Source organism: Eurosta solidaginis, unplaced genomic scaffold (genome assembly GCF_040869045.1).
Source record: "Eurosta solidaginis isolate ZX-2024a unplaced genomic scaffold, ASM4086904v1 ctg00001056.1, whole genome shotgun sequence".
In the NCBI taxonomy this organism is placed as follows: domain Eukaryota; kingdom Metazoa; phylum Arthropoda; class Insecta; order Diptera; family Tephritidae; genus Eurosta; species Eurosta solidaginis.
Genome location: NW_027136899.1, coordinates 52,306 through 79,691, shown reverse-complemented (window position 1 = coordinate 79,691; position 27,386 = coordinate 52,306).

Here is a 27,386-nt window from a genome sequence, read left to right as displayed (position 1 = left end):
AAAATGCAAGAGTTTTTTTAAAAACTCAATTAACCCAACATAAACTTTAATTTACATACATTATGTATGTAGTAATATAAATTTTAATCTTTATATAACAGTGAGAAATGTCGTACACTAACTTTATAGTTTATATGTACTTGTAATAGAATGTTCAACCTTATTCCTTGTGGGCATACTGCAATGTACACGTCCTATTAATTTTATTTTTATTAGACTGGTGAAGGTTATAAGTTAGAGCCTGGAGCGTAAGAGCTTTAACAATACAATAAGCTTACCTGATTTAGCAGTAACAGAACGATATGGTGATGAAAGGATACGTATTTATTACTTAGTGTGTATGTTTGTATGAGTGCAAGTAAAATTTTTTTTGCCTTGTTAAGAAATATTTATTGCATTCAAAAGTCACAAAAGGCCTCTAAGCCCTGCGCATGTTAAATAATTAAAATGTAGGAAGATTGAGATCATCTCTTGATGTACTAGTCCGCTTCGTCCAGGACGACGTCCACAGAAACGGTAAACTGCGTCTCGTCCTCATTCAACGGTTGGTTCAGTGAGCTTATTTGTGTTATGTTTAGAGCTTCAGATGTACGACACACGCGTATTACCAGTCTTCGCATTCTATGGAATACCCAGGTAAAGTCGCTATGTGTGGCATAGAGGTGCTGCAAGTGTGGCGTTAGTAGCGCATCGTTCTATTCTACGGCAACGTCCGCTACTTTTGACCACTATCTGCCGGGCGAGTGCATATATGTACACGCAAGAGTGGAGAATCTTGTAGATTGTGATTAGAGGTGCCCCATCTCACTTTCATTTGAGGCGCTCTCTCTGCCTTTGTTTGACCTGCGATATTGAGCTTGATGGTGATTTGATTATAATCACTGCCCATCAAGATCCTCCTTAACCCTCTATTCAAACGCTTTATAGCAGAATTTCTTACACTAATGTAATATCAGGGATCGAGTATTCAAACCTGAAAGTCAATAAATCTGCGCTGTGCTGGCGTTTACTATGGCCAGGCCATTAATTTCCCTCTAGTATTAGTCTGGAGCATTCCCTATTCAACAGAGCTTACGTTGAAATATCCAGCGACAACCACGTTACAAGTTTGATCACGCAGAGCGTAAATTTGCTTAAGATTATCCAACTAGTTTGGTACAGGTCTTGTTCTGTGGATGTCAGATATCATGAGCACATCCACTCCGTCAAACACTTTTGATCTTATAAGGTTCGCTGCTGATGATCGCATAGCTTACCTTGCTACCCAAAAACAGTTAGTCCAGCAAAGCATCAGCTTACCTACTTCGATTTAGGCTGCTTTGAATAAAGATGTTTATTTGCGCACCTGTACGCATTACCAGCACCAAGCACAGGAAGCACTTTTTCTTTTCGGTAGAGATCGAGACCTGATGGCCATTTTGATTGCACTTTCAGTCAAGGCCCTTGCAGTCTGCTTTTCGCTGTCCGTAGCTTAGGTACCTAAAGCATCGCGTACATCTACCCTCTGCATCGCAGCCAACCGATACGAATATCACTAATAAAAGGAAGACCACAGTTCTTCCTATGGCTCATAAAAGCCCTTTATCGCCACATCATGCCGTTTAATTAGTTTGCTATTGATATTGATTGAGGTTATCGATGAGGTATCAACTTTTTATCGAAGATTTATCAGGTTTTTATCGATTTACCATCGAAAAGTTGTTCATTTTTTAACGAAAAGTTATACATAGATATTTCGATGAAATATATTGTCACGGATATTAGCATCACTAAATTATCCCATCACTAAGGCGATGCTAAGGCCATGCCAAGCAGTATTTACGTTAATAATTAAATCAAGTATACACATATATAAGGCAGCCCAGAGAGATGTCACACACAGATGCATTTACTTATATGCCTATGTGCGCAAACTACAAACATTCACATCAATAATTCAATCTTTATGTATCTACATAAACGAATAAATAATTGCGTCTACACATATGTACGTATACGAGCAGCGGAGCGGCAATGCACAAACACGTGCATATATCTTATCTGAGTTGTCACAAGAGAGAGCAATAATTTGTGCACGTAGTTGTGGCTGGCGATTTTGTAGCCGAAACAACTAGTAAGTTCTGGAAATCGAAGAGCCTAGAAGTATGCAGCGTAAACTATAAAAGCGGGGCAAGCGAGTAAGAAGAATTCAGTTTGATTTGAGTTGTCAAGCAGTTTGATTAAGACGATATCTAGCGAGCAATAGCAGTGTTATTTTGAATAGTAGAGTTTCATTGAGCTATCAATCAGTGTGGTTATTAAGCAAGCTATTCGTTGCACAGTTTGTTATTGTGAAGTACTTTAATAAAGGCCATTTTGCATTATTACAAATTGGAGTTATTTATTCAACAGTTTAGTGATTCGAACTTAGCAGAGGATTGCAAATAAGAGGATTTACAAGCAAATTCGTTACAATTGGTGTCAGAAGAGGAATTGTTGAATAAATTCCAAAGGACAACAAGGACATGGCAAAGTTCGGTGAATTGAAGATCCAGCAACTAAAGAAGGAGTTGGAGACCCGTGGATTGAATACAAGCGGCGTTAAACTTGAACTTCAGGCACGGCTACGAGAGGCAATGGAAGCAGAAGGAATTGATGTGGAAGAGCATGTCTTTCATCTTGATAGCGAGGAGACAACAAAAATTGAAGAGAAAAACGAAACATCGCAGACGGTTACCAGTACAGACTTGAACATGATTTTAGCTGCAATATCTGCTCAAACATCGACAGTGTCATCTCAACTGGCAGAACAGCAAACATATATGAAATCGCAGAAGAACCGAATAACATCGAAGATTGAAGCACAGGAAACAAAAATTTCTTCACAACTTGAAGAACAGAAGACGTATATGGCATCCCAACTGGAATCGCAGGAGACACGCATAACATCAAAGATGGAAGAACAAGAAGAGCGCTTATCATTACAGGTGGCACAAATGTCTTCACAGTTAGAAGCACTGTAGATACGGGTGCATCTCATTCCATCATTCGAGCGGATTTAGTCAACAAGAAGATAACACCATTGCATGGAGCAAGATTGCGTACAGCCACTGGAGAAGACAGCACGGTTCTAGGAGAAGTATCATGTGAAGTCGCAATTGGGAACGTCATGGTAGTACACAATTTTATAGTGGCAGAGATTGTTGATGAAATCATAATTGGAGTGGACTTCTTAATCGACCAGGGCATCAAGATCGACATGCAAAGCAAGACGATGCGATATAAGAACATGGATGTACCACTTAATTTCGGCTACGAGAGAGGCTACAGCAGTAAACGAGTGCTGGTGGAAGAGAGTCAGCGAATACCACCAAAATCCGAAGCAGTCATCTGGGCAAAGGTTGATGGAGATTGTGGGACAAACAAATTGTGGATTGTCGAAGCAGCAAACAAATCAGCACTGAACATACTTGTAGGAAAAACCCTGGCTATGAGAAAACAAGATGGACGTGTTCCAGTAAGAGTACTCAATGAGTTCAATTCACCACTCAAACTAACTAAAGGAGCTATTTTGGGAAGATGCCAAGAGGCTGAAGTAGTTATTAACTGTGAACAGCTCCAGGAACACTTTTCAGCTAGTAATACTAATCTTTCAAATGACATCACGGCATGGACGCAGGGGCTAGAGGAAGCATATCATAGTAAGGCAAAACAACTGCTCCTAAAGTACGCGAACATATTTGACCAGGATGGTTCTAAACCAGGCCGCACCAACGTTGTGAAACATCAAATTGACACTGGAGATGCGAGGCCGATCCGTCAAGCTCCACGTAGTGTTCCACTGGCGAAGCGGCAAGTTGTGAGTCAAATTATACAAGAAATGAGCGACAGTGGCGTCATCGAACCATCAGCTAGCCCCTGGAGCTCACCGGTAGTACTTGTAAAGAAGAAGGATGGAAAAATGAGGTTTTGCGTGGACTACCGGAAGTTGAATGACGTTACGAAAAAGGATAGCTACCCATTGCCAAAAATTGACGACACTCTGGACTCGCTCTCTGGTACGAAATGGTTTTCCATACTGTACTTGAAAAGCGGCTACTGGCAAGTGGAGGTAAATGAGGAAGACAAAGAGAAAACAGCCTTCAGCGTCGGAGATGGTCTTTGGCAATTTACAGTAATGCCCTTTGGACTATGTAATGCACCAGCTACTTTCGAGAGACTCATGGATCAGGTATTGAAAGGACTACATTGGAAAACATGCTTGGTGTACCTGGACGACATCATCGTATTGGGCAAGAATTTCGATGAACATCTTAAGAACTTGGAGGAAGTTTTCCAAAGAATAGCTGGCGCTGGTCTGAAGTTAAGTCCCAAAAAGTGTGCGCTGTTTAAAAAGGAAGTAAATTATTTGGGTCACAAGGTAACGACAGAGGGCATCTGCACTGCGAACGAAAAGATAGAGGCTGTAAAGGATTGGCCAAGACCACAGAACCTACATTGTAACAGCAGCCTTATGGTCTTACCCTGTTTCCCACTTGGTGCAACCCTGTTGTCTATTGTGAATGGACAACAGGTGTTGAAACAAGTTGAAAACGGGGAGGTCGGCTCGCAATGAAAAGGCGGCCATCATCATTATTAATTTTGGCAAAGACTTGGCGTGTACGACAAATTTACAAAAAGAAAACTAAATCTAAGTCTACATTAAATTAACTAAGTGCTACTACTTACAAAAAATACTCTTATTCTACAGTAAACAAAACTATATCTAAACCTAATTAAACCAAACAAAACTAAGCATAAAATTCGTGTTTGATTGTTTTCTTGGTGTTTGAGTGGAGCGTGCGTGCATTAGCGTGCGCACAAAAACAATTTTTCTGAAGGAGTTCCATAAGGAACGCCACATGGCGACCGTGAGGCAGTTTGCAAAATTTAATGTAGGATGGAGCACCAGGCCACCTTCGTAAGGCAGCGCAATTGGTATAATAAAATACAAAAATCTACAAAAAAAAATATAAAATACAAAAATCTACAAAAAAATATAAAATACAAAAATCTACAAAAAAAAAATATAAAATACAAAAATCTACAAAAAAAATATAAAATACAAAAATCTTTACAAAAAAATACAAAATACAAAAACCTACAAAAAAATATAACACATACAGAGGTTTCGGCATACAAATTGAAGGGAAGCTGTACCCAACATAACGGGACAAGGCAATGTACGGCACCCCGAACCAAGCGAAGCCACTATAAATAACAGCACATCAAAATAGCAGCTGCACAAGGAAGCTGAAAGAAAATTGTAAGCAGCGAAGTGATGACGGCAGCAGCAGAACAGCAGCAGCGGTGAAAGCGTATGGTGAGGCGTAGCTTGCAGTATGAATGTATGTTTGAGATGTAATATGTAGTTGCTTTTGAAATACATATGTATACATAATTTTTCTTATAAATATTTTTCGATATAATTTTTAAAATTCCTTTAAATTCGGTCAATCTCAAACCAATATTTTTCGCAAATATACTTAAAATACCTTTAAATTCGGTCAATCTCAAACCAATATTTTTCGCAAAAATACTTAAAATACCTTTAAATTCGGTCAATTTCAAATCAATATTTTTCGCAAAAATACTTAAAATTTCTTTCAAATTCGATCAACCTCAAATCTATATTTTCCGGAAAAATTCTTAAAACCTAACCGCAATATCGGTTGTTTCTTCAACTTTGCCAATTTTTATAATATTTTCATACATAATAACTTTAAATTTTCATAAGTAAAGCAATTTAGATTTGCAACAATAATGTGTATAGTTTGAAATATAATCAGTCTAAATCAAACGTGAATACATACAATAAAAATACATACTTTTAACATCGTTCAAAATTAAAGTGAAATGGATATTCTCAAATTTATAAGTCAATTAAAGTAGTTTCCGATAATCCCATATATGTAATAGATGTAGACCGAAACAAGATTGATACACATACATTTTGAATTTTTTTTTTTGCATCACTTTAAAGTATCTACGACTTTCAAAAAATTTTTTTTTTTTGACACAAATCGAAAAAACGAAATTGGCGTTACACATATATAATTTCAATAAATTTTTATAGGGTGAGTATGTATATGCATATATTACATAAATTGTGTCTAAGAGCGAGGCATTTAAGAAAAAAAAGGAAAGACATATGCATATACATAGTACATTGTGCGAAGATTTAAGTAATTTTGAACATATCAAATACTTTGAAATACTTTAACAAACCGTAAAAATTTAATACATCGAAAACTTTATTAACTCACAATCAAAAAAAAAAAAAACAAACAAAACATTTTGGTGAAACGTTGCGGCCGACACGTAAAATAATGATGAAAATTTAATAAATTTTTACAATTCATACTCCACATTTTGCTGTGTAGCGGTGCGGCCGACACGTTAAATATTAAAATTTAATACTTTTTGTGCAACGGTGCGGCCGTCACGTTAAACAATATTGTAATAATTGCTAAATTGCAATAAACATATCACATCTAAAATTAATACTGTCTTGGAAAATTGGAAAAATAGATCAGGATTCTCTCTTATATACCGTATATGATAGCACACCCGGTATAAACAATTTTTTTTTATTCATTGTTCACAGGGAATACAACCCAGCTGTCTCTCAAGTGACTCCAACTTCAAATAATGTCAAATTTATTCAATTCACTAATTCTACTTCAACATTCAATACAAAATTCAAATTAGATTATAAAATCATCCTAAATTTCTTTTCAATTAAAATTGACATTCATAACACAAACTTCCCACTTTTATTAATTCAACTTAGGTGATAAAACCATTTCATATTCACTTTCAACTCAAATTTGTTCACATTCATGTCTTAATCCGCAGCAACAATTCAATTAAGTTAATACAATACAGGTTACAAAACCATTTCAAATATCTTCTCAATTCAAATTTGTCCTTATTCAGAACTCAAACAATTTAAAATTCTAAAACCATTCCAAATTTCTTTTTCATTCAAATTCGTTCATATTCATACCTCAAACTTGCAACTTTTTCACAACTCGAATTAGATTATAAAATCATTTCAACCTTCTTTTCATTAAAATTTCTTAATGCTTGGATAGCATACAAAGCTGCAAGTGTAAGAGCCTTCCTTTTGCTAATGTCAAATTTCGAAACAAAATTCAAAGAATTGAGAGAAAATTTCTTTAAAATTAGAAAACGCGTTTTACATACAGGTCGTTCTTTACCGACAAGGCAAGAGAAGTTAGATGAATATAAAAATTCTTTAATTGAGGCATATAATAACATTTTAATAGAGGCAAACGGGCATTTTGAAAACCGACCTAGGCCAATTGCTGTGAATAAAAGTTTATCACGTTGTAGGGAAGAATTAATTAAATGTTTTACAAAACTCAACTTCACAATTAAAGTACCAACAAACTACATCGACTTAGTCCAAGATAACACTTTTATATCAGATACGGATCGGGAAGAAAAATAATCCTTCGACGCATACAAAATCGAATTTGAGGAAGAAGAGGAATTCTCTGACTCATCAAAGCCGGAAACACTCGACACTCGTATTGTTTTTTACCTCATACCGAAAATATTTCATTACAAGAAAACTTCTGTGGTTTCGATAACCCAGTCGTTACATCAAACAACTCTTTAGGGCTTTTAACAACTTTCTCAAATTCCAACCAATCTCGTACTAGTTTTCTAGAACCAACAAGCAAAAGAGACAGTTTATTGGGTCGTGGGCGCCTTTATTTAGGGAAAACTATAACGGTGACCCCTTAGCGCTAGACTCCTTCATAGATAAAATTGAACTAGTAGAAGGATGTATAGATCCAGATCTTGTGCCAACTTTCATTTTATTGGTTAAATCGAAGCTCGAAGGGAAAGCAAGAGAAGCAATTCCGACAAATATAACATCTATCCAAGAAATTAAAGATGCTCTTAAAAGTCGAATAAAGCCAGACAATTCAAAAGTCGTTGCAGGGAAAATAGCTTCACTAAAAGTTACGAACAATAATTTAACCGAGTTTGCTAAACGAGTAGAGGAATTATCTGATGCTTTAGAGAGGTCTCTAATTATCGAGGGATTATCAAAAGACAAAGCGCACGAGATGGCAGTCGAACAGTCAGTAAACGTCTGTAGGCTAAATACGCGCTCAGACTTAGTCAAATCAATTCTCGCATCAACCTCCTTTAGTGACGCAAAAGACGTCGTAGCAAAAATGATAGTCGAACAAAACAATCAGGCTACAGGAAGGCAGGTATTAGCTTTTCGATCAAGGTTTAACAATCAACCCAACTTTCGCAATAACAATAGAGGCAATAACTACTACAATAACAATAATCGATACAACAACAATAGCAATTTCAACAGGTTCAAAAACAATAGTAATTTCAATAGGTACAACAACAATAATAACGCTAGATACAATAATAACAATCAAAATAGGCAAAACAACAACTATAGGCAAAACAACGACAATCGAAACAATAGTAACTCGCGTAATACTAGCAACAGTCAAAATAGGCTAGAAAACAGAACCAATACTAACGCCGGAAGTTCAAGTACGCGAAATAATGCAAACGTTCGCTCTTTAAACTTGGACGCCCCTCAGCAGCGAACACTGAGGGACGAGGAGATAAACGAATAAATATTAAACATATTTTTTGTCTAAACTTAAACTACTCAGATTTTATCGAAACTCATATAACCGGATCTAACAAATTATGTACATTTTTACTAGATACACAAGCTGATATTTCGCTAATTAAAATTTCTAGCTTAAATAAGCGCATTCCCATTAACTATGACGAAATAGTGAATATCACTGGCGTTACATCAGATTCTGTTGCTACTTTGGGTAAAATAAACACAAACCTAAATTTTTCGATTAATCTAGTCGAACACAGCTTACATGTGGTAAAAGATGACTTCAATATCCCATCAGACGGTATACTGGGTAAAGATTTTCTTCATTATAATAAATGTGTAATAAATTATTCAAATAGTAGCATCTCATTCTGGGCAAATAAAGAAAAAGTCATTATGCCAATCCTACACGGAACAGAAAGAGATATGTGTGGCATACCACCAAGATGCGAAGTTTTTCGAATTTTCGACTTAGGTCACTCAACAACTCCACTTTTCGTTGAATCTCAAGAATTCAAAAAGGCGTATTTACCGCAAGATGCATTACAAACTCCAATAACCAAGTCATAAAATTAATTAATACCACAAGTGATGTACAATTCGTAAACAAAAACTCTATTAAAACAGAAAATTTATCTAATTATCACGTCTATGTAATCGACAAAACTAAGTCAGATGAGAAGCGAATTAACGAAATAACTTCGATTTTAAAAGATCAAATTCCAAAAGATGCACCATCTGAACTTTTAGATCTATGCATACAATATGCTGACATATTCGCGCTTGACAACGATAAAATGACGTTAAATAATTTTTATGAGCAGAAATTGCGGTCAACCGACAACGAACCAGTGTATATAAAGAACTATCGTCTACCCTATTCGCAGCGGGAAGAAATTAACAGACAGGTTAAAAAATTATTAGAAAATGATTTAATAGAAGAAAGCTATTCTAACTACAACAGTCCTCTTATCTTAGTTCCTAAAAAGAAAATAAATGGCAAAAAAGCATACCGAATGTGTGTTGACTTTCGCGCAGTTAACAAGAAGCTAATAGCAGACAAATTTCCATTAGCACGAATCGATGATATTTTAGACAATCTTGGCAGAGCCAAATTTTTCTCAACCTTAGACCTTTTTTCTGGATTCCACCAAATACCATTACACGTAGATTCACGCGATTTAACCTCATTTTCTACTGATCGCGGAGCGTATCGATGGAAGGTATTGCCATTTGGTCTGAACATTGCACCAAATTCGTTTTCTAGGATGATGACCATCGCATTTTCAGGAATACCCCCTAATGTAGCTTTTCTTTATGTAGATGACATTATAGTCATCGGCTCTAGCGAATCCCATCACATTAAAAATTTGTCTAAAGTATTCAATACTTGTAGATCATTCAACCTTAAACTCAATCCAAGTAAATGCAATTTTCTAAGACCAGAAGTAACATTCCTAGGACACAAATGCTCAGCTGAAGGTCTGTCACCAGACGAATCTAAAATAGACGCAATTCGTAACTATACTAAGCCAACAGACAAGGACGCTGTAAGAAGGTTTGTAGCTTTTTCCAACTACTACAGACGCTTTATTCCAAACTTTGCATCTCTGGCAGCACCTCTGAACAGACTGAATAGGAAAAGAGTAGAATTTAACTGGGACGAATCATGCGATAAAGCCTTTGATGCACTAAGAGCATCCCTAATGTCACCAAAGATATTACAATACCCAGATTTTTCTAAAGAGTTCACCATTACAGTAGACGCTTCTAAGACGGGATGTGGAGCGATACTCAGCCAAGAACATCAAGGGAGCGATTTACCCATATGTTATGCGTCAAAATCTTTTAATGAGGCAGAACAAAAGAAAGCCATCATTGAGTTAGAACTATTAGCCATTTATTTTGCCATTAAACAATTCAGACCATACGTTTATGGAAATCACTTTATTGTCAAATCAGATCATAGGCCTTTAGTCTATTTATTCACTATGAAAGACCCATCTTCAAAACTTTCTAGAATTAGACTTGAGTTGGCAGAATACAATTTCACAATAGAGTACATAAAGGGAAAATCAAATGTAGGAGCGGTTGCACTTTCTCGCATAACCATTGGCGAAATAAAAGAATCAACCAAAAATATATTTGCAGTTCAGACTAGGGCTATGAGTAAGAAAAAGGATAAATGTAGTTGTCGTCGATGCGGAATAAAAATCTGTCGTCAATTACGATTTGCGAATTTAACTCCACGTATTAATTTATTTGCGGGTGTTTTGTGGGTTTATTTCTACATATTTAAAGGAAACTATTACAAATATGCTTATCATTTAACAAGCTAACAAACAGTACTTACCGCAGTGTTGTTCGCTCCAATTCTTCATCGACGACTAAACGGTCACCAAATTCATAGCAACTTTGTATGCAAGAGTTAGAGCGACTAACATTGCGGTTTACAAATAAATATAATTGAACAGTTATGAAGTCAAATTTATGTACCTATGCGAAAGAGCGAGACATTTTCACATATGTATTCATGTTTAGCGGACAATTTCCAGGTTTCAATAAAACAAACAGACTGTGACATATGTACGTACATATGTATGATGATAGAACAATAAAAGAGGATGACAAAATATTTGAAACAGTTCATACAGTGAAAGGGCCGTGCTTTAACATCCCCGCCTCCGTGAATCAACCAGATTCACCACAACTTATGTCAAGGACGGCCAGATTAGACGCCGCTCTACGTTTTACGCCACCAGAAGTTCTAACGTCCGCTCGCCGAACTTCGCCGCCGTGCCCAGGGTAAATGCGTTCTATTTTGCCGCGACACCAGTCGCGTCTAGGCACGTTCGGGTCGCAAATGAAGACAAGGTCCCCTTCCTGCAACTTCTTTGCTCGTTGGCACCACTTCACCCTACGCGTCAACGTGGGGAGGTATTCGTTAATCCAACGCTTCCAGAAGTGATCTCTCAACTGCCTAGCAATTCTCCACTGTTGGCGTAGACCAGATACCCTTTCGATGACGTCGCCCACAGATGGCGTTTGTGCGTTATTAGATTCGGCTAGGATAAAGTCATTGGGTGTGAGTGGTTGTTCTTGATTCACGTCTACAGGTAAATGAGTGAGAGGCCTTGAGTTGACTATATTTTCTGCTTCAATTAAAAGGCAGTTGAGGGTGTGTTCCCGTGGTGCTACCTCTTTCAAAGTGTGCCGTAGGACACGCTTAACGCATTGCACCAACCTTTCCCAAGCACCCCCCTCTGCTGGATTAAATGGCGAATTAAACACCCAGTCAACTCCTCGTCGAGACAACTCATCTTGCACGCGATTACAATCAAAAACTTCGCTAAATCTCTTGGCCTCTTTGTCAGCACCCACAAAATTTTTCCCGTTATCCGAACGCAAGCGTATAGGTACACCGCGACGGTTTACAAAATTTCGAATTGCAATGATACAGGAATCGGTGCTCAAATCGTGGGCCAACTCCAAATGAACCGCTCTCACAGTCAAACATGTGAAGAGTGCCACCCACCTCTTCTCCGTGCTGCGTCGTACAGTTACAGTTACCGGGCCGAAATAGTCCAGTCCTGTATAGCTAAATGGCCGGATATATGGTTTAAGCCTGTCAGGAGGCAGTGGTCCCATCAAAGGGGCCTTCGGCTGTGCTCTACTTATACGACAGACTAAACATCGTGCTATTACACCACGTAACAAATTTCTCAGCCGTGGAATCCAGTAAGTTCGACGAATTTCACATATGGTAGCTTCTGTATTTTGGTGATGCATGATACAGTGATAGTGCATTACGACAAGCTTTGTGAATGCGTGTCTCGGCGGCAATATAATAGGGCGTCTAGAACTTATGGGCAGCCAACTGGCAGCGTCAATACGACCTTCTACACGGAGCACCTTTTCTTCATCAATGTACGGCGAGAGATGGACGAGCTCGCTATTATGGGCGATGTTCTGTCCACTTTCGATTTGCTGGATTTCCGTGGAGAACGTCTCACGTTGTACAAGTCGACATAGTAAGCTTTTTGCTATTTCAGTTTCTCTAGCGGACAGACCATGACATTCATTTGCTTGTGTTTGGCGGCGGCAAATGGCAATAAAACGCAATACCCAGGCGGCGGTTCTGACCAGTTTTCTGAAGGTAGAAAAACGTTTAAATTCAAAGTGATTAGTGTCAATAATTACCAAAACATATTTAGATCGGAGCTCTTCATCAGGATCTGCATTCTCGCAAAACAGAGATTCACCAGTAGGCCAAGAAAGATGCGATGCTTTGAGAAATGGTGGGCCGGCTAACCAGGGCGTTGTCGAATCGAGTCGCACCTGATTATTTGTACCTGTGGCTACATCTGCAACGTTAAGATCAGTAGGAATCCACCTCCAATTTGTTGTTGTTGTTGTTGCCAATATTTCTGCAACCCTGTGTTGCACGAATGGCTTATATCGACGGTGCTCGCTATTGATCCACCTTAAAACCGTCATTGAGTCGCTCCACAAATAGCAGTTTTCACTGTCTATCGGATGATCTTCACGCACACAGTTAAGTAGGCGAGTTCCTAACACAGCCGCCTGTAGTTCAAGTCGCGGCACAGTTAGTGGCTTTATAGGGGCGCATTTGGACTTGGCACATATGAAAGATACTTCTATTTCTCCGCTCGAACTTACCGATCTGAAGTAGGCTACAGCTGCAAAGGCCTCCTCACTTGCATCTACAAATATGTGAAGCTGCAGCATTCGCGGAGTGCCACATCGAAAATAAAAACGGGGCATGGTGTACTCACTGACCGCAGCCAACTGGTTTCGCCACTTTACCCACGCGTCGTTGATGTCATTTGGCAGTGACTCATCCCATCGCATATTTCTTTTCCATACCTCTCGCATTATTAGTTTGGCACTAACAATAAAATGAGCTAGAAAACCTAAAGGGTCGAAAATAGACATAACGACACTTAATAGCTCACGCTTAGTGGGGCATCTTGATCCGCTTATGACCGCGGGATCGACGTTATTAAATTTTAACTGAAACCCAAAGCAGTCGGTTGATGGTTTCCAAAATAGACCTAAAACCCTTTCAGTCAAAATGCTTTCTTTTTGGCCCATTCGGCGTGTGCACTCGTTACCACCTAGCATGTTAACTACCCTTTGTGAGTTCGGTGAGAAATTTCTAAGCTCGAAACCAGCTTTCAAATGGATTTCCCGTACTTTCTCTGAGATCGTGATTGCTTCTTGCTCCGTTGCGAAGCTGTCCACAAAGTCGTCTACGTAGTGATGATTTAAAATAGCATCTACAGCTCGGGATGTAATTTCGTCGGTATTTCCATATTCCATTGCGTTGATGGTTTTAACATAATTTGCAGAGCATGGTGAGCAAGCGGCACCAAACGTCATCACTCGCATTTCATAAACTTCAGGCTGTTTTGTGGAGTTACCATTGCGCCACAGGAATCGCTGCGCACATCTGTCGTCTGGTTGCACTAGCACTTGGTGAAACATTTCTCTTATGTCACCACATACTGCGTAGGCACCTTTGCGAAAATGAAAGAGTATCGAGGGCAATGCTTTGTACTCCTGCGGTCCCTTCAGTAGGCACGAGTTAAGAGAGACACCTTCAACCTGAGCCGCGGCATCGAAGACTAAGCGTAATTTGCCTGGCTTATTGGGATTTCTGACGGCGAAGTGAGGTAAGTACCATGTTTTGGGCGATAATACGGCTGCTTCTGTTGGTAGGAGCTTACGTGCGTATTTCTTCTCTATATATGAGTTTATGATGCGTTCGTATGCAGCGCCAAATTCAGCGTCGCGACTCATTTTCTTCTCTACACCAACCAACCTCTTCAGTGCTAGCGGGAAGCTATCTGGTAGTACTGTGTGGTCACTCTTCCAAATGAGCCCAGTCTGGAACCTTCCATCAATACGAAGTGTGGTTGAATGCAATATCTGTCGTGCTCGGCTGTCGGATTCACTTTCTATTGGCGGTGCGGATCTAACTCCGAAGGATTCAGTATCGAAAAATTTGGCCACCATATCATGGAGTGACTGATCGCTACAATTGTTCAGCAGCAAACACGACGACATCATTGGGGCGGGCATAGGTATGGATATGCTCGATGTTGGGCCAAACAATACCCATCCTAGTTCGGTGTTCGCAGCGAAAGGACCACTCTCTCTAACTCTTACGGTAGTGGATGGCAATCCGAGGTGGCAATGGTCAAGACCGATCAGAAGTTTCGGTCTAACTTGCGGATATGTCTGTACTGGCAACTCACTTAGATGCGACCCATGGCAATTCAACTCGGACTTACTTAAACTTTGAGATGGCAACTTCAAATTTGAAACCCCATATACGTTTCGTAGCTTGTGCTTCTTGCGTACACTTACTCCACTTATTGACAGGTCAACAATGAGGGCTGGCTCCTGTGCTGCGCGACCACCGAACCATTGCAAGTTCAGACTCTGCTCACGTCCTCGTAGTCCAAGTTCGTTCAGAAGAGTATTGTCAATCATTGTTATTGAAGAGCCTTCATCTAATAGCGCATACGTCTCGACCGATCTGTTGATTCCATACAAAATGACTGGTAAAATTCTAAATAATAACTTACTTTCAGCGCCGTTACTGCAACTGAGCACAGCCGCTTCTGCGTCCTTTGGCTGTTGACTACCTACTGGCGGTTGCGTGTGCATTACGGTGTGATTCTTGGCTTGAACCATCGAAGTTTCGTGTCTTTTGGCTGAATTTACTGCTTTCGGCAAATTGGTCGTTGGACGTTCGACCTCATGTAGGAGTTTATGGTGCATTCTCCTACAACCCTCTATAGCGCATGGCTTGCGCCGTTGACAATCACGCATACCGTGTCCAGAGCTAAGACACCCGAAGCAAAGGCGGCTCTGCTTTACTTGAGCCCACCTGTTTGCAACAGTCAGCTCAATAAATTGTTTGCACTCGGATGTTTTATGTTGACCTTGGCAGATTGCGCAATTTGATTGACGGCAAGTTTGCGCAGTGTGAAGTACGACCCGGCGTTTATGGTCCCGCACTGGATCACCATCCTGAACTGTACAAATGACACTCGCGAGATTCGTGAGCCACTCGCTAAACTGTTTCACGGTCGCATATGGTTGTACCGTTGCCGCATAACTAGCCCACTCGATTCGTTTGCTCATTGGCAATTTCATGACAAGCTCGTCGAGTAGCGTAGGGTTGGCTAAATGTAGATCTCCTCCTCTCGCCGATTGTAGGAAAGCGCAGATATTGTTCACGTTGCTGGCAAACGGGACAATTTTTACCATTGCATTTTCCGCTATGGGTGCAATTTCTTTTACGCGTGCTAGCTGGCTACGGATCAGCTGTTCTGGCCGGCCAAATCTAAATTTAAGTTGCTCTATTATGTTGCTAACGTTGTTCGGGTGAATAAGTAGAGACTTTACCGATTCTCTAGCTTCGCCCTTCAAGCTTCTCTGTAGCCGCTGATTATTTTCGAAATTGCTGTACCCGTAGACTGCCGTAGATTCTGTAAAGGCAGTATAGAATATTGGCCAGTCTTCTGGTTTCCCACAGAAATCCGGCAAAGCTTGCATTTTTCTAGGTAAGCAAGATGACGGTGCAGCTACAGAACTCATTTGTGTATAGGCAGGAGTGCTGGCAGGGTTAAACCCTAGCGGAGTGGCCCTAACAGCTGGCAGCGGATTAGCATACATATTATTAAGCGAAATATATTGGCAATTTGCGGTAGACGTAGTACTACAGGCAGTGAAAAGTGGCGGCGAGTAACGAATGTCGGCTAGTAATGGAAAAGGTGGTGTATTAGCAGTCGTAGCTGTTATTTCTTGCGTTCCCGTCGGGTGCGCAGATGGCAATTGCGTCATTGGTGGCTGGGGAGCTGCCGACGTAGCACCCATACCATTGTTTGCTGCATTTTGCGCTTCATGATCCCTCAACTTTGCTTGAGCAGCTCTGAGGTTACTTTCGAGTACGGCTATACGTTGTTGCATTGCGCTAACCACGCTTTCTTGACTTGCTGCTGAAGTTGTTAAGGAACCTGAAGTAATTATAGGCGAGGCTGGTTTTGTTGCAGGCATACTAAGTGTTGTGTTTGACATTGGCACGTCTTTTTCCATTAAAGGCATGGCTGTTCTTTTGTGCTTACCACTGACTGGATTTAAACGAGTACTACGGCGTGGGGATTTATCCATAAAAAGGGCAATGCGCGGCTACTTATTTTTTATCCCCAACGATTTGACGAGTTCCATAAATATGTAAATGTATTTACATTGCGAAATAAAAATGTGTCGTCGATGCGGAATAAAAATCTGTCGTCAATTACGATTTGCGAATTTAACTCCACGTATTAATTTATTTGCGGGTGTTTTGTGGGTTTATTTCTACATATTTAAAGGAAACTATTACAAATATGCTTAACATTTAACAAGCTAACAAACAGTACTTACCGCAGTGTTGTTCGCTCCAATTCTTCATCGACGACTAAACGGTCACCAAATTCATAGCAACTTTGTATGCAAGAGTTAGAGCGACTAACATTGCGGTTTACAAATAAATATAATTGAACAGTTATGAAGTCAAATTTATGTACCTATGCGAAAGAGCGAGACATTTTCACATATGTATTCATGTTTAGCGGACAATTTCCAGGTTTCAATAAAACAAACAGACTGTGACATATGTACGTACATATGTATGATGATAGAACAATAAAAGAGGATGACAAAATATTTGAAACAGTTCATACAGTGAAAGGGCCGTGCTTTAACAGTAGTTCTACCGGAAATATAGACTTATGTGAAAACATACAAACATTAAACGTGTTTGATAAATTCACTCATAACTTTTCAAAAAAAAATTCCTCGTATTAGATCAGAAATATTTCATGATAAAAACAATAAACAATTTTTAACAATATGCGCGCATATAAAGCATAAAAGAACAATTTTACTTGATTTTGAATTTTCTAACGAAATAAAGAATTTCGATAAATTACTTTCGAGGCTAGAAAAAGAAGCCGGAAAACGCAATATTAAGGAAATAGAATGGCCAAAAAACGATTTAATTTTCAAACATATTACAATTACAAATTTTAAAGAAAGAGGAAATAGGCTATTACAATTTTTAAAAATTATTTTAATGCATCCAATTGAAACAATCACTGATCAGGAACAAAAATCAAAATTATTAGCAATTTATCACAATGATCCCATCACTGGAGGTCACTGTGGAACGAAAAAATTATACGCCAAATTACGAAACAAATTTTACTGGAAAAACATGACAAAAGACATAGCTAGTTATGTTAGGAAATGCGAAAAATGTCTTCTGAATAAAGTGAAAATAGGAAATAAAGAAGAACTCGTCCTAACTCCTACTCCTAATAAACCTTTTGACATTGTCGTAATTGATACCATAGGCCCATTACCAGAATCGAGATATGGTAATAAGTTCGCGCTTACCATAATCTGCGATCTGACAAAATACTTAGTTACAATATCAATACCTGATAAAAGTGCAAAAACCATCGCGTCAGCACTATTCGAAGGCTTCATTTTAATATACGGTGTTATGAAATCCATTAAATCAGATTTAGGTACTGAATTCAAAAATGAAATTTTTGCAAATTTAACCAGTTTATTAAATATTGATCACAACTTTTCTACACCATATCACCACGAAACCGTAGGAACTGTCGAAAGAAACCATAGAGTTTTCAACGAGTACCTACGTGCGTACTTAAATGATTCCTTTGATGATTGGGATACATATTTGAGATATTTTACGTTTTGGCATAACACAACGCCAAATACGGTATTCGATAATAAACTTACTCCCTTTGAATTAATTTTTGGTAAAAAGGCCATTGTGCCATCTGAACTGAAGAACGAAAGAATTGAACCAATTTATAATATCGAAAATTATTCAAAAGAAGTAAAATACCGAATGCAAAAATGCCACGCCTTGGCTAAAGAGTTAGTAGAAAAACACAAAATAAGGAATAAAGATGCATATGACAAAAATGCACAACCAATGGTAGTAAACATAAACGATATGGTTTTAGTTCAAAAAGAACCACGGGAAAACATAAAAACATATATCAGGGCCCATACCTAGTAACAAGTATAGACGGTGTAAACGTAACCATTTTTGATAATGAAAATAAAAAATACAAAACGGTACATAAAAACCGCATAAGAGGAGTACCTATATAAACACAATCGGATGTACCCAATTTCATTTTGAGATAGTCAAAAAAAAAAGATTTTTTTTTATTTTTCACTTCGCTAATAAAGCAAATTTAAATCAAAATTTCTCATACTCTAAAACCATACTTAATTTAAGTAAAAGCACATTTAAATAAAAATATGTCAAACGATAGGAAACAATACGTATTGTAAGTAAAATAAACAAATAGAGAATGTACGTATACGTTAATACACAAAACCTATTAAATGAATTTGAATTACAAACAATTTTTTTACAAATTATTAATATTCATATATGTAAATATGTAGGCTTAAAGCACAGATAAATGTAATTAATTAAATAAAATAAGCTACTTACAGAAGAAAAGAGAATAATAAATAAACTATTAATATTCATATATGTAAATATGTAGGCTTAAAGCACAGATAAATGTAATTAATTAAATAAAATAAGCTACTTACAGAAAAAAAGAGAATAATAAATAAACTATTAATATTAATATATGTAAATATGTAGGCTTAAAATATAAATAAATGTAATTAGTTAAACTAGCCAAGTTAGCCTAGGTAGATCTGCCGCAAAGCTCAAAATTATCCTAATTTTTTTCCCAATCGGGATAAATAATAACCACCCAAAAAGGTTGAAGCCGACAAACCTGATCAACTTGTCGACTTCAAACTTTTTTCGAAAAGGGGGATGGTGTAACAGCAGCCTTATGATCTTACCCTGTTTCCCACTTGGTGCAACCCTGTTGTATATTGTGAATGGACAACAGGTGTTGAAACAAGTTGAAAACGGGGAGGTCGGCTCGCAATGAAAAGGCGGCCATCATCATTATTAATTTTGGCAGAGGCTTGGCGTGTACGACAAATTTACAAAAAGAAAACTAAATCTAAGTCTACATTAAATTAACTAAGTGCAACTACTTACAAAAAATACTCTTATTTTACAGTAAACAAAACTATATCTAAACCTAATTAAACCAAACAAAACTAAGCATAAAATTCGTGTTTGATTGTTTTCTTGGTGTTTGAGTGGAGCGTGCGTGCATTAGCGTGCGCACAAAAACAATTTTTCTGAAGGAGTTCCATAACGAACGCCACAACATGAATTAAGAAGTTTCCTTGGGCTGTGCACATATTACCGCCGATTTGTACAAAATTTTTCCAGCGTAGCCCATAGCCTCCATGAGCTTACAAGAAAAAATAAAGCTTTTGAATGGAAGAAGGAGCAAGAAGTGGCTTTCCAAACATTGAAGGAGCGTTTGTGCACTGCCCCAATGTTAGCATATCCGATTCCAGGAGCAACATTTATTCTAGATACAGATGCGAGTGGATATGCTATAGGAGGCGTTTTATCACAACTGGTCGATGGACAGGAGAAGGTAGTTGCATATTACAGCCGTTCGATTGGAAAACCAGAGAGGAACTACTGCGTTACGCGGAGAGAGCTGTTGGCATTGGTAGAGTGCGTTAAACATTTTCACAAATACCTCTACGGCCAGCGATTCCGTGTCAGGACAGATCACGCAGCTTTAAAATGGCTACTGCAGTTCCGTAATCCAGAAGGACAATTGGCACGGTGGATTGAGCGACTACAAAGCTATGACTTTTCCATTGAGCATCGAAAAGGTAGTACCCATGGAAATGCCGATGCAATGTCACGAAGACCATGTAGTTTGGAATGCAAGCACTGTTCAAAAGCCGAGGCTAAAGAAGACATTATAGATGTCCGGCTAATGACTATAACATGTACAGATGAGAATGGGACAAGGAACAGCTAAGAAAGTGCCAGCTAGAAGATGCAGATCTGTCACGTGTTATGCAAGGGCTCGAACGAAATGAAAGACCAAACAGAGAAGAGATCTCAGCAGAGAGTCCCATTGCGAAGTCATATTGGGCACAGTGGAACAGTTTGGAATTGATATCCGGTTGCCTTCATCGAGTATGGGAGAGTGAGGATGGTAAATATAAGAATAAACTGATAGTTGTTCCCAGAAAGAGGATTCCTGATGTGCTCAGCGAGCTGCATAATGGTCCAAGCGGAGGTCATCTTGGAATCACGAAGACGCTCGAGAAGATTAAACAGAGATTCTATTGGGTTGGTTGCCGTCAGTCGGTCACTGAGTGGATTGCGAACTGCGAGGTTTGCAGCAGAGCGAAAGGGCCCAGAACACGAAGTCATGGACAGATGAAGCAATATAACTCAGGTGCGCCATTTGAAAGGATCGCTATGGATGTCGCCGGTCCATTTCCTACTAGCAACGGCGGAAACAAATATGTACTGGTAGTTATGGATTATTTCAGCAAATGGCCAGAGGTATACCCAATCCCAAATCAAGAAGCGGAAACGGTAGCAGAAGTTTTTATAAACAATTGGGTTGCAAGGTATGGTGTACCAATGGAGTTACATTCTGACCAAGGCAGGAATTTCGAATCAGCTGTGTTCCAGGAAATGTGTACGTCATTGGGCATTCGAAAAACACAGACAACTGCATTGCATCCTCAATCCGATGGTATGGTAGAACGATACAATAGAACATTGGAGGAGCACTTAAGGAAAGTAGTGGACAAGTACCATAAAGAATGGGATACCCGCATACCATTATTATTGATGGCTTACCGATCAGCAGTGCATGAGACAACGGGCCAAACCCCTGCAAAAGTAATTTTTGGCAATGACCTTAGACTGCCAGCTGATTTGAAGTTTGGGATAGATGCCAATGCGGAGAGAAATGTCAGGAAATCCACTAGTGATTTGGAAGAAGAGCTAAGAGAAATACATGATCTGATAAGGCAACGAACAAAGATTATGAGTGACAAGATGAAATCCAGATATGATAAAGCAATTAATTCAGAAGGTTTTCAGGAAGGAGATTTGGTGCTGTTATACAACCCACAACGTAAAAAAGGTTTGTCCCCGAAATTGCAGTGTAATTGGGAAGGCCCATACAAAGTTGTAAAACGGATCAACGATGTAGTGTACCGCATACAAACCATCGGTAAACCACGAACCAAAATGAAGGTGGTCCATTTGGAAAGGCTAGCAACGTTTAGATCGAGAAATTTGTCTGATCGGGACGATCAGACTTAGGTGGAGGGCAGTGTCACGGATATTAGCATCACTAAATTATCCCATCACTAAGGCGATGCTAAGGCCATGCCAAGCAGTATTTACGTTAATAATTAAATCAAGTATACACATATATAAGGCAGCCCAGAGAGATGTCAGACACAGATGCATTGACTTATATGCCTATGTGCGCAAACTACAAACATTCACATCAATAATTCAATCTTTATGTATCTACATAAACGAATAAATAATTGTGTCTACACATATGTACGTATACGAGCAGCGGAGCGGCAATGCACAAACACGTGCATATATCTTATCTGAGTTGTCACAAGAGAGAGCAATAATTTGTGCACGTAGTTGTGGCTGGCGATTTTGTAGCCGAAACAACTAGTAAGTTCTGGAAATCGAAGAGCCTAGAAGTATGCGTAAACTATAAAAGCGGGGCAAGCGAGTAAGAAGAATTCAGTTTGATTTGAGTTGTCAAGCAGTTTGATTAAGACGATATCTAGCGAGCAATAGCAGTGTTATTTTGAATAGTAGAGTTTCATTGAGCTATCAATCAGTGTGGTTATTAAGCAAGCTATTCGTTGCACAGCTTGTTATTGTGAAGTACTTTAATAAAGGTCATTTTGCATTATTACAAATTGGAGTTATTTATTCAACAGTTTAGTGATTCGAACTTAGCAGAGGATTGCAAATAAGAGGATGGATTTACAAGCAAATTCGTTACAATATATATATTTCATCAAAAGGTTAACGATCCTTTGACGAAAAGTTTTCGAGTTGTTATCGGCGTGTTATCGGTTTGTTATCAAAAGGCGCTCGAGATCTTTTCAAAAAGTTATCGATATGTTATCAAAAAGATATCGATTTGTTTTCAAAAATTTATCGATTTGTTGTCGAAAAAAGATCGATGATTTAAAGAAAATTTTTGAGATGTTATCAAAAAGATATCAAGATGCTTCCGATTTGTTATAGGAGTGTAATAGTTCTATAGGTGGACGCCTTTTCGAGATATCGCAATAAAGGTGGACCAGGGGCGACTCTAGAATTTGTTTGTACGATATGGTTATCAACCGAAAGGTGTTAATGAGTATTTTAAAAGAGCGTGGGGCTTAGTTCTATAGGTGGACGCCCTTTTGAGATATCGCCGTAAAGGTGGACCAGGGGTGACTCTAGAATTTGTGTGTACGATATGGGTGTCAAATGAAAGGTGTTAATGAGTCCTTTTAAAAGGGAGTGGCCCTTAGTTCTATAGGTGGTCGCCTTTTCGAGATATCTCCATAAAGGTGGACCAGTAGCGCTATTCACTAACTTTTTTAACTACATTTGGAGATGTTAAATTAGCTTAACATAAATTTTAACACTTTTTCGATTCACTAACTGCCAACTCCAAATCCGATAATTTAACGTAGTCGATTTGGCATGTGTTATTTTAATGCAGATTTTGTGTAAGCTGTTAAAACATTGTTTACTTTCGTTTGGTTTGTGCAAAATTACATTTTATTTAAAAAAATATGGCTTTCGAGTTGAGAAATAAAAGCAGTAAATGATCTAAATATAAAATATATATCAAAAATACTTCCCTTTGCTAAAATAGCTGCATAAAATTATTGGCGCGTACAAGAAATTGATTGTTTTTTTCGATTCCTCTTTGAACTTTTCGTAAATTTTGACATTTCACTACCAGCATTGCCACATCGAAATGATAGTTAACAAGTGTTGTTAAAGCTAAGCTAGTGAATCGCATGTATGATATAACAAACGAAAGTGTTTATGTTAAAAATCTCGTATGTAGATACGTTAAAAGTTAGTGAATAGCGCTACAGGGGTGACTCTAGAATATGTTGTACGATATAGGTATCAAATTAAAGGTGTTAATTAGTATTTTAAAAGGGCGTGGGGCTTAGTTCTATAGGTGGACGCCTTTTCGGGATATCGCCATAAAGGTGGACCAGGGGTGACTCTAGACTTTGTGTGTACGATATGGGTGTCAAATGAAAGGTGTTAATGAGTCCTTTTAAAAGGGAGTGGCCCTTAGTTCTATAGGTGGTCGCCTCCTTTTCGAGATATCGCCATAAAGGTGGACCAGGGGTGACTCTAGAATGTGTTTGTACGATATGGGTATCAGATTAAAGGTATTAATGCGGGTTTTAAAAGAGAGTGGTGGCAGTTGTATATGTGAAGGCGTTTTCCAGATATCGACCAAAATGTGGACCAGGGTGACCCAGAACATCATTTGTTGGATACCGCTAATTTATTTATATACTAGCCTTTACCCGCGGCCCCGTCCGCAAGGAGAAAAATAAATATATGGGATATTCACGTTAGCCTACTTATCAAGTTATCTGTTTAAAAATATGTTTCTGTCTAATACATTTTATTTTTGTAATTGAGTAAAAAAAGAACTAAATGAGCTGATAACCTGATAGGATCCCCAAATGATCCCAAAATTATCCAGAAAAATCCACGAAATTACCCCGACGCTATCGCGGACAGATCCCGAAAACCATCTAGAAATGCCACGGAAGGGTCTCCAAAAGTTCCCGGAATAGTCCCAAAAAACCCGAAATGACAAAGACACGATTCTAGACTTATCCAGAGAACCACAAAGAAATGATGCCTGAAGGGTACCAAAATGATCCCGAAATAGTCCCGAAAAAGTTCCGAAATGACCCTGACGGGCTCCCGGACGGTTCTCGAAAATATCCAGGAAGGGTCCCTAGGGGATCCACGACGGATCGCGAAAACCATACAGAAATGATTCCGAAAGGGTCCCAAAATGAGCCCGTATTAGTCCCGAAAAAGTCCTGAAATGACCCCGGCGGGATCGTGGACGGATCCCGAAAACCATCAGGAAATGATCCTGGAAGGGTCTCGATATGACCCAAACGGGATTACAAATAGGGTGAAGATATTTATAAAACCATGTTAATAAGGCAACATACGGGTAAAGCTAATAAAAGCGTGTTAATAAAAACAATTGAAGGAGGGCGGATGGCGGGAGGAGGAGAGTACCACTGATCGTTTTTCCAAAATTGTTTATATCTCGATCTGTATGAGCCCGATACCAAAAATTATTGATTTTAGGACAACATTTACATTGATGTATAACAATTTATAGATTTTGCACGAGAGCGGAAAGGAGGGGGGGTGTATCACTGCTCACTTTGTAAGTCCTCGACTTATTTCACCCATTGAGTTTGTAATATAGGTGAAAGTCAGTATACGTAAAGTTATAATGTGTAAAAATTGTTAAAAAGTAATTATTCGAAGGGGTCGTGGGACCCCCTTCCCCCTTTCCATGTTCGAATAAAATTTCGCCAGTAGCCTGTTATCTCTGTCCCAAATTTCATCAAAATCCGTGAAGCCGTTCTGGCGTGATTCAGTCGCAAAGACAAAAAAATATAATAATTAAATTATAACTGTTCCTAGGGGGCGGAGACCACGCCCCTTTTGAAAAATATATGGCTAGTAGATCCTTCTAGACTATTGGCTACATGCTTGCCAAATTTCATACAAATCCGGCCAGCCGTTCTTGCGTGATTGAGTCACAAAGACAAATGTCTGGACAAACATCCAAACATCCAAACATCTAAACATCCAAACATCCAAACATTGCCATTTATAATTTACTAGCCTTTACCCGCGGCCCCGTCCGCAAGGAAAATTTTAAATATATGGGCTATTCGCGTTAGCCTGCTTATTATCTGTTTAAAATTTTGTTTTCTGTCTAATGCATTTTATTTTTGTAAGTGAGTAAAAAAAAGAACTAAATGAGCTGATAACCTGAAAAGGTTCCGAAATGACCTTGACGGGCTCCCGGGCGGATCTCCAAAACCATCCAGAAAATATCCAGGAAGGGTCCCTAAATTATCCCGACTAACTCCAGAAAAAGTTCCGAAATGGCTCCGAGGGGATCCACGATGGATCGCGAAAACCATATAGAAATGATTCCGGAAGGATTCCAAAATGATCCCGAAATAGTCCGGAATTGACCCCGATGGGATCCCGCACAGATCCAGAAATGATCCCGGAAGGGTCCCCATATGATCCCAAAATGGTCCCGAAATGACCCTGATGGATCCGGCAAACCATCAAGAAATTATGCCGAAAGGGTCCCAAAATGATCCCGAAATAATACAGAAAAAGTCAGGAAACGACCCCTAGAGGATCCCCAAATGATCCCGTATTAGCCCCGAAAAGGTCCCGAAATAACTCCGACGGGATCCCGGACAAATCCCGAAAACCATCCAGAAATGATGCCGGAAGGAATCCCAAATGATTCCGTAAAAGTCCCGCATTGATTCCGACGTGATCCCGAACGGATACCGAAAATCATCCAGAAGTGATGCCGGAAAGGTCCTCAAATGATCACCTAATAGTCCCGAAATGACCCTTAAGGGGTCATGGACGGATCCCATAAACAATCCAGAAATGATCCCGATATAGTCCCGAAATGACCCTGACGGGATCTCGAACGCACCCCTAAATGACCCTGAAGGGATCCCGGACAAATCCCGAAATCCATCCAGAAATGATCTTGGGAGGGACCCCAAATGATCCCGAAAAAGTCCCGCAATGATTCCGAGGGGATCCTAATCGGATACCGAAAACCATCCAGAAGTGATGCCGGAAAGGTCCTCAAATGATCACCTAATACCAATATGACCCTGACGGCATCCCGGACTGATCACAAAATCCATCCAGAAATGATCTTGGGAAGGTCCCAAAATTATCCCGAAATAGTCTCGGAAAAGTTCAGAAATTACCCTGACGGGTTCCCGGACGAATCCTGAAAGCAATCTCTAAATGATCCCGAAAAAGTCCCGAAATGACCCTGACTGGACCCCAAAAGGACCCCGAAAACTATCCAGAAATGATGCCGGAAATGTCCTCAAATGATCACCTAAGAGTTCCGCAAAGACCCTGACGGGATCCCGAACGGATCCCGACAACTATCTAGAAATGATGCCGAAAGGGCCCGCAAATGATCCCGTATTAGTCGAGAAAAAGTCCCGAAATGAACCCGACGGGATGCCGGACGAATCCCAAGAACCATCCAGAAATGATGCCGGAAGGGACACCAAATGATCCCGAAAAAGTCCCGCAATAATTCCGACGGGATCCTGAGCGGATACCGAAAACCATCCAGAAGTGATGCCGAAAAGGTCCTCAAATGATCACCTAATAGTCACAAAATGACCCTGACGGCATCCCGGACAGATCCCAAAACCCATCCAGAAATGATCTTGGGAGGGTCCCAAAATTATCCCGAAAGAGTCTGGGAAAATTCCAGAAATTACCCTGACGGATCCCGGACGAATCCTGAAAACCAATCTTAAATGATGCCGAAAAAGTCCCGAAATGACTCTGATGTGACCCGGAAAGGATCCCGAAAACTAACCAGAAATGATGCCGGAA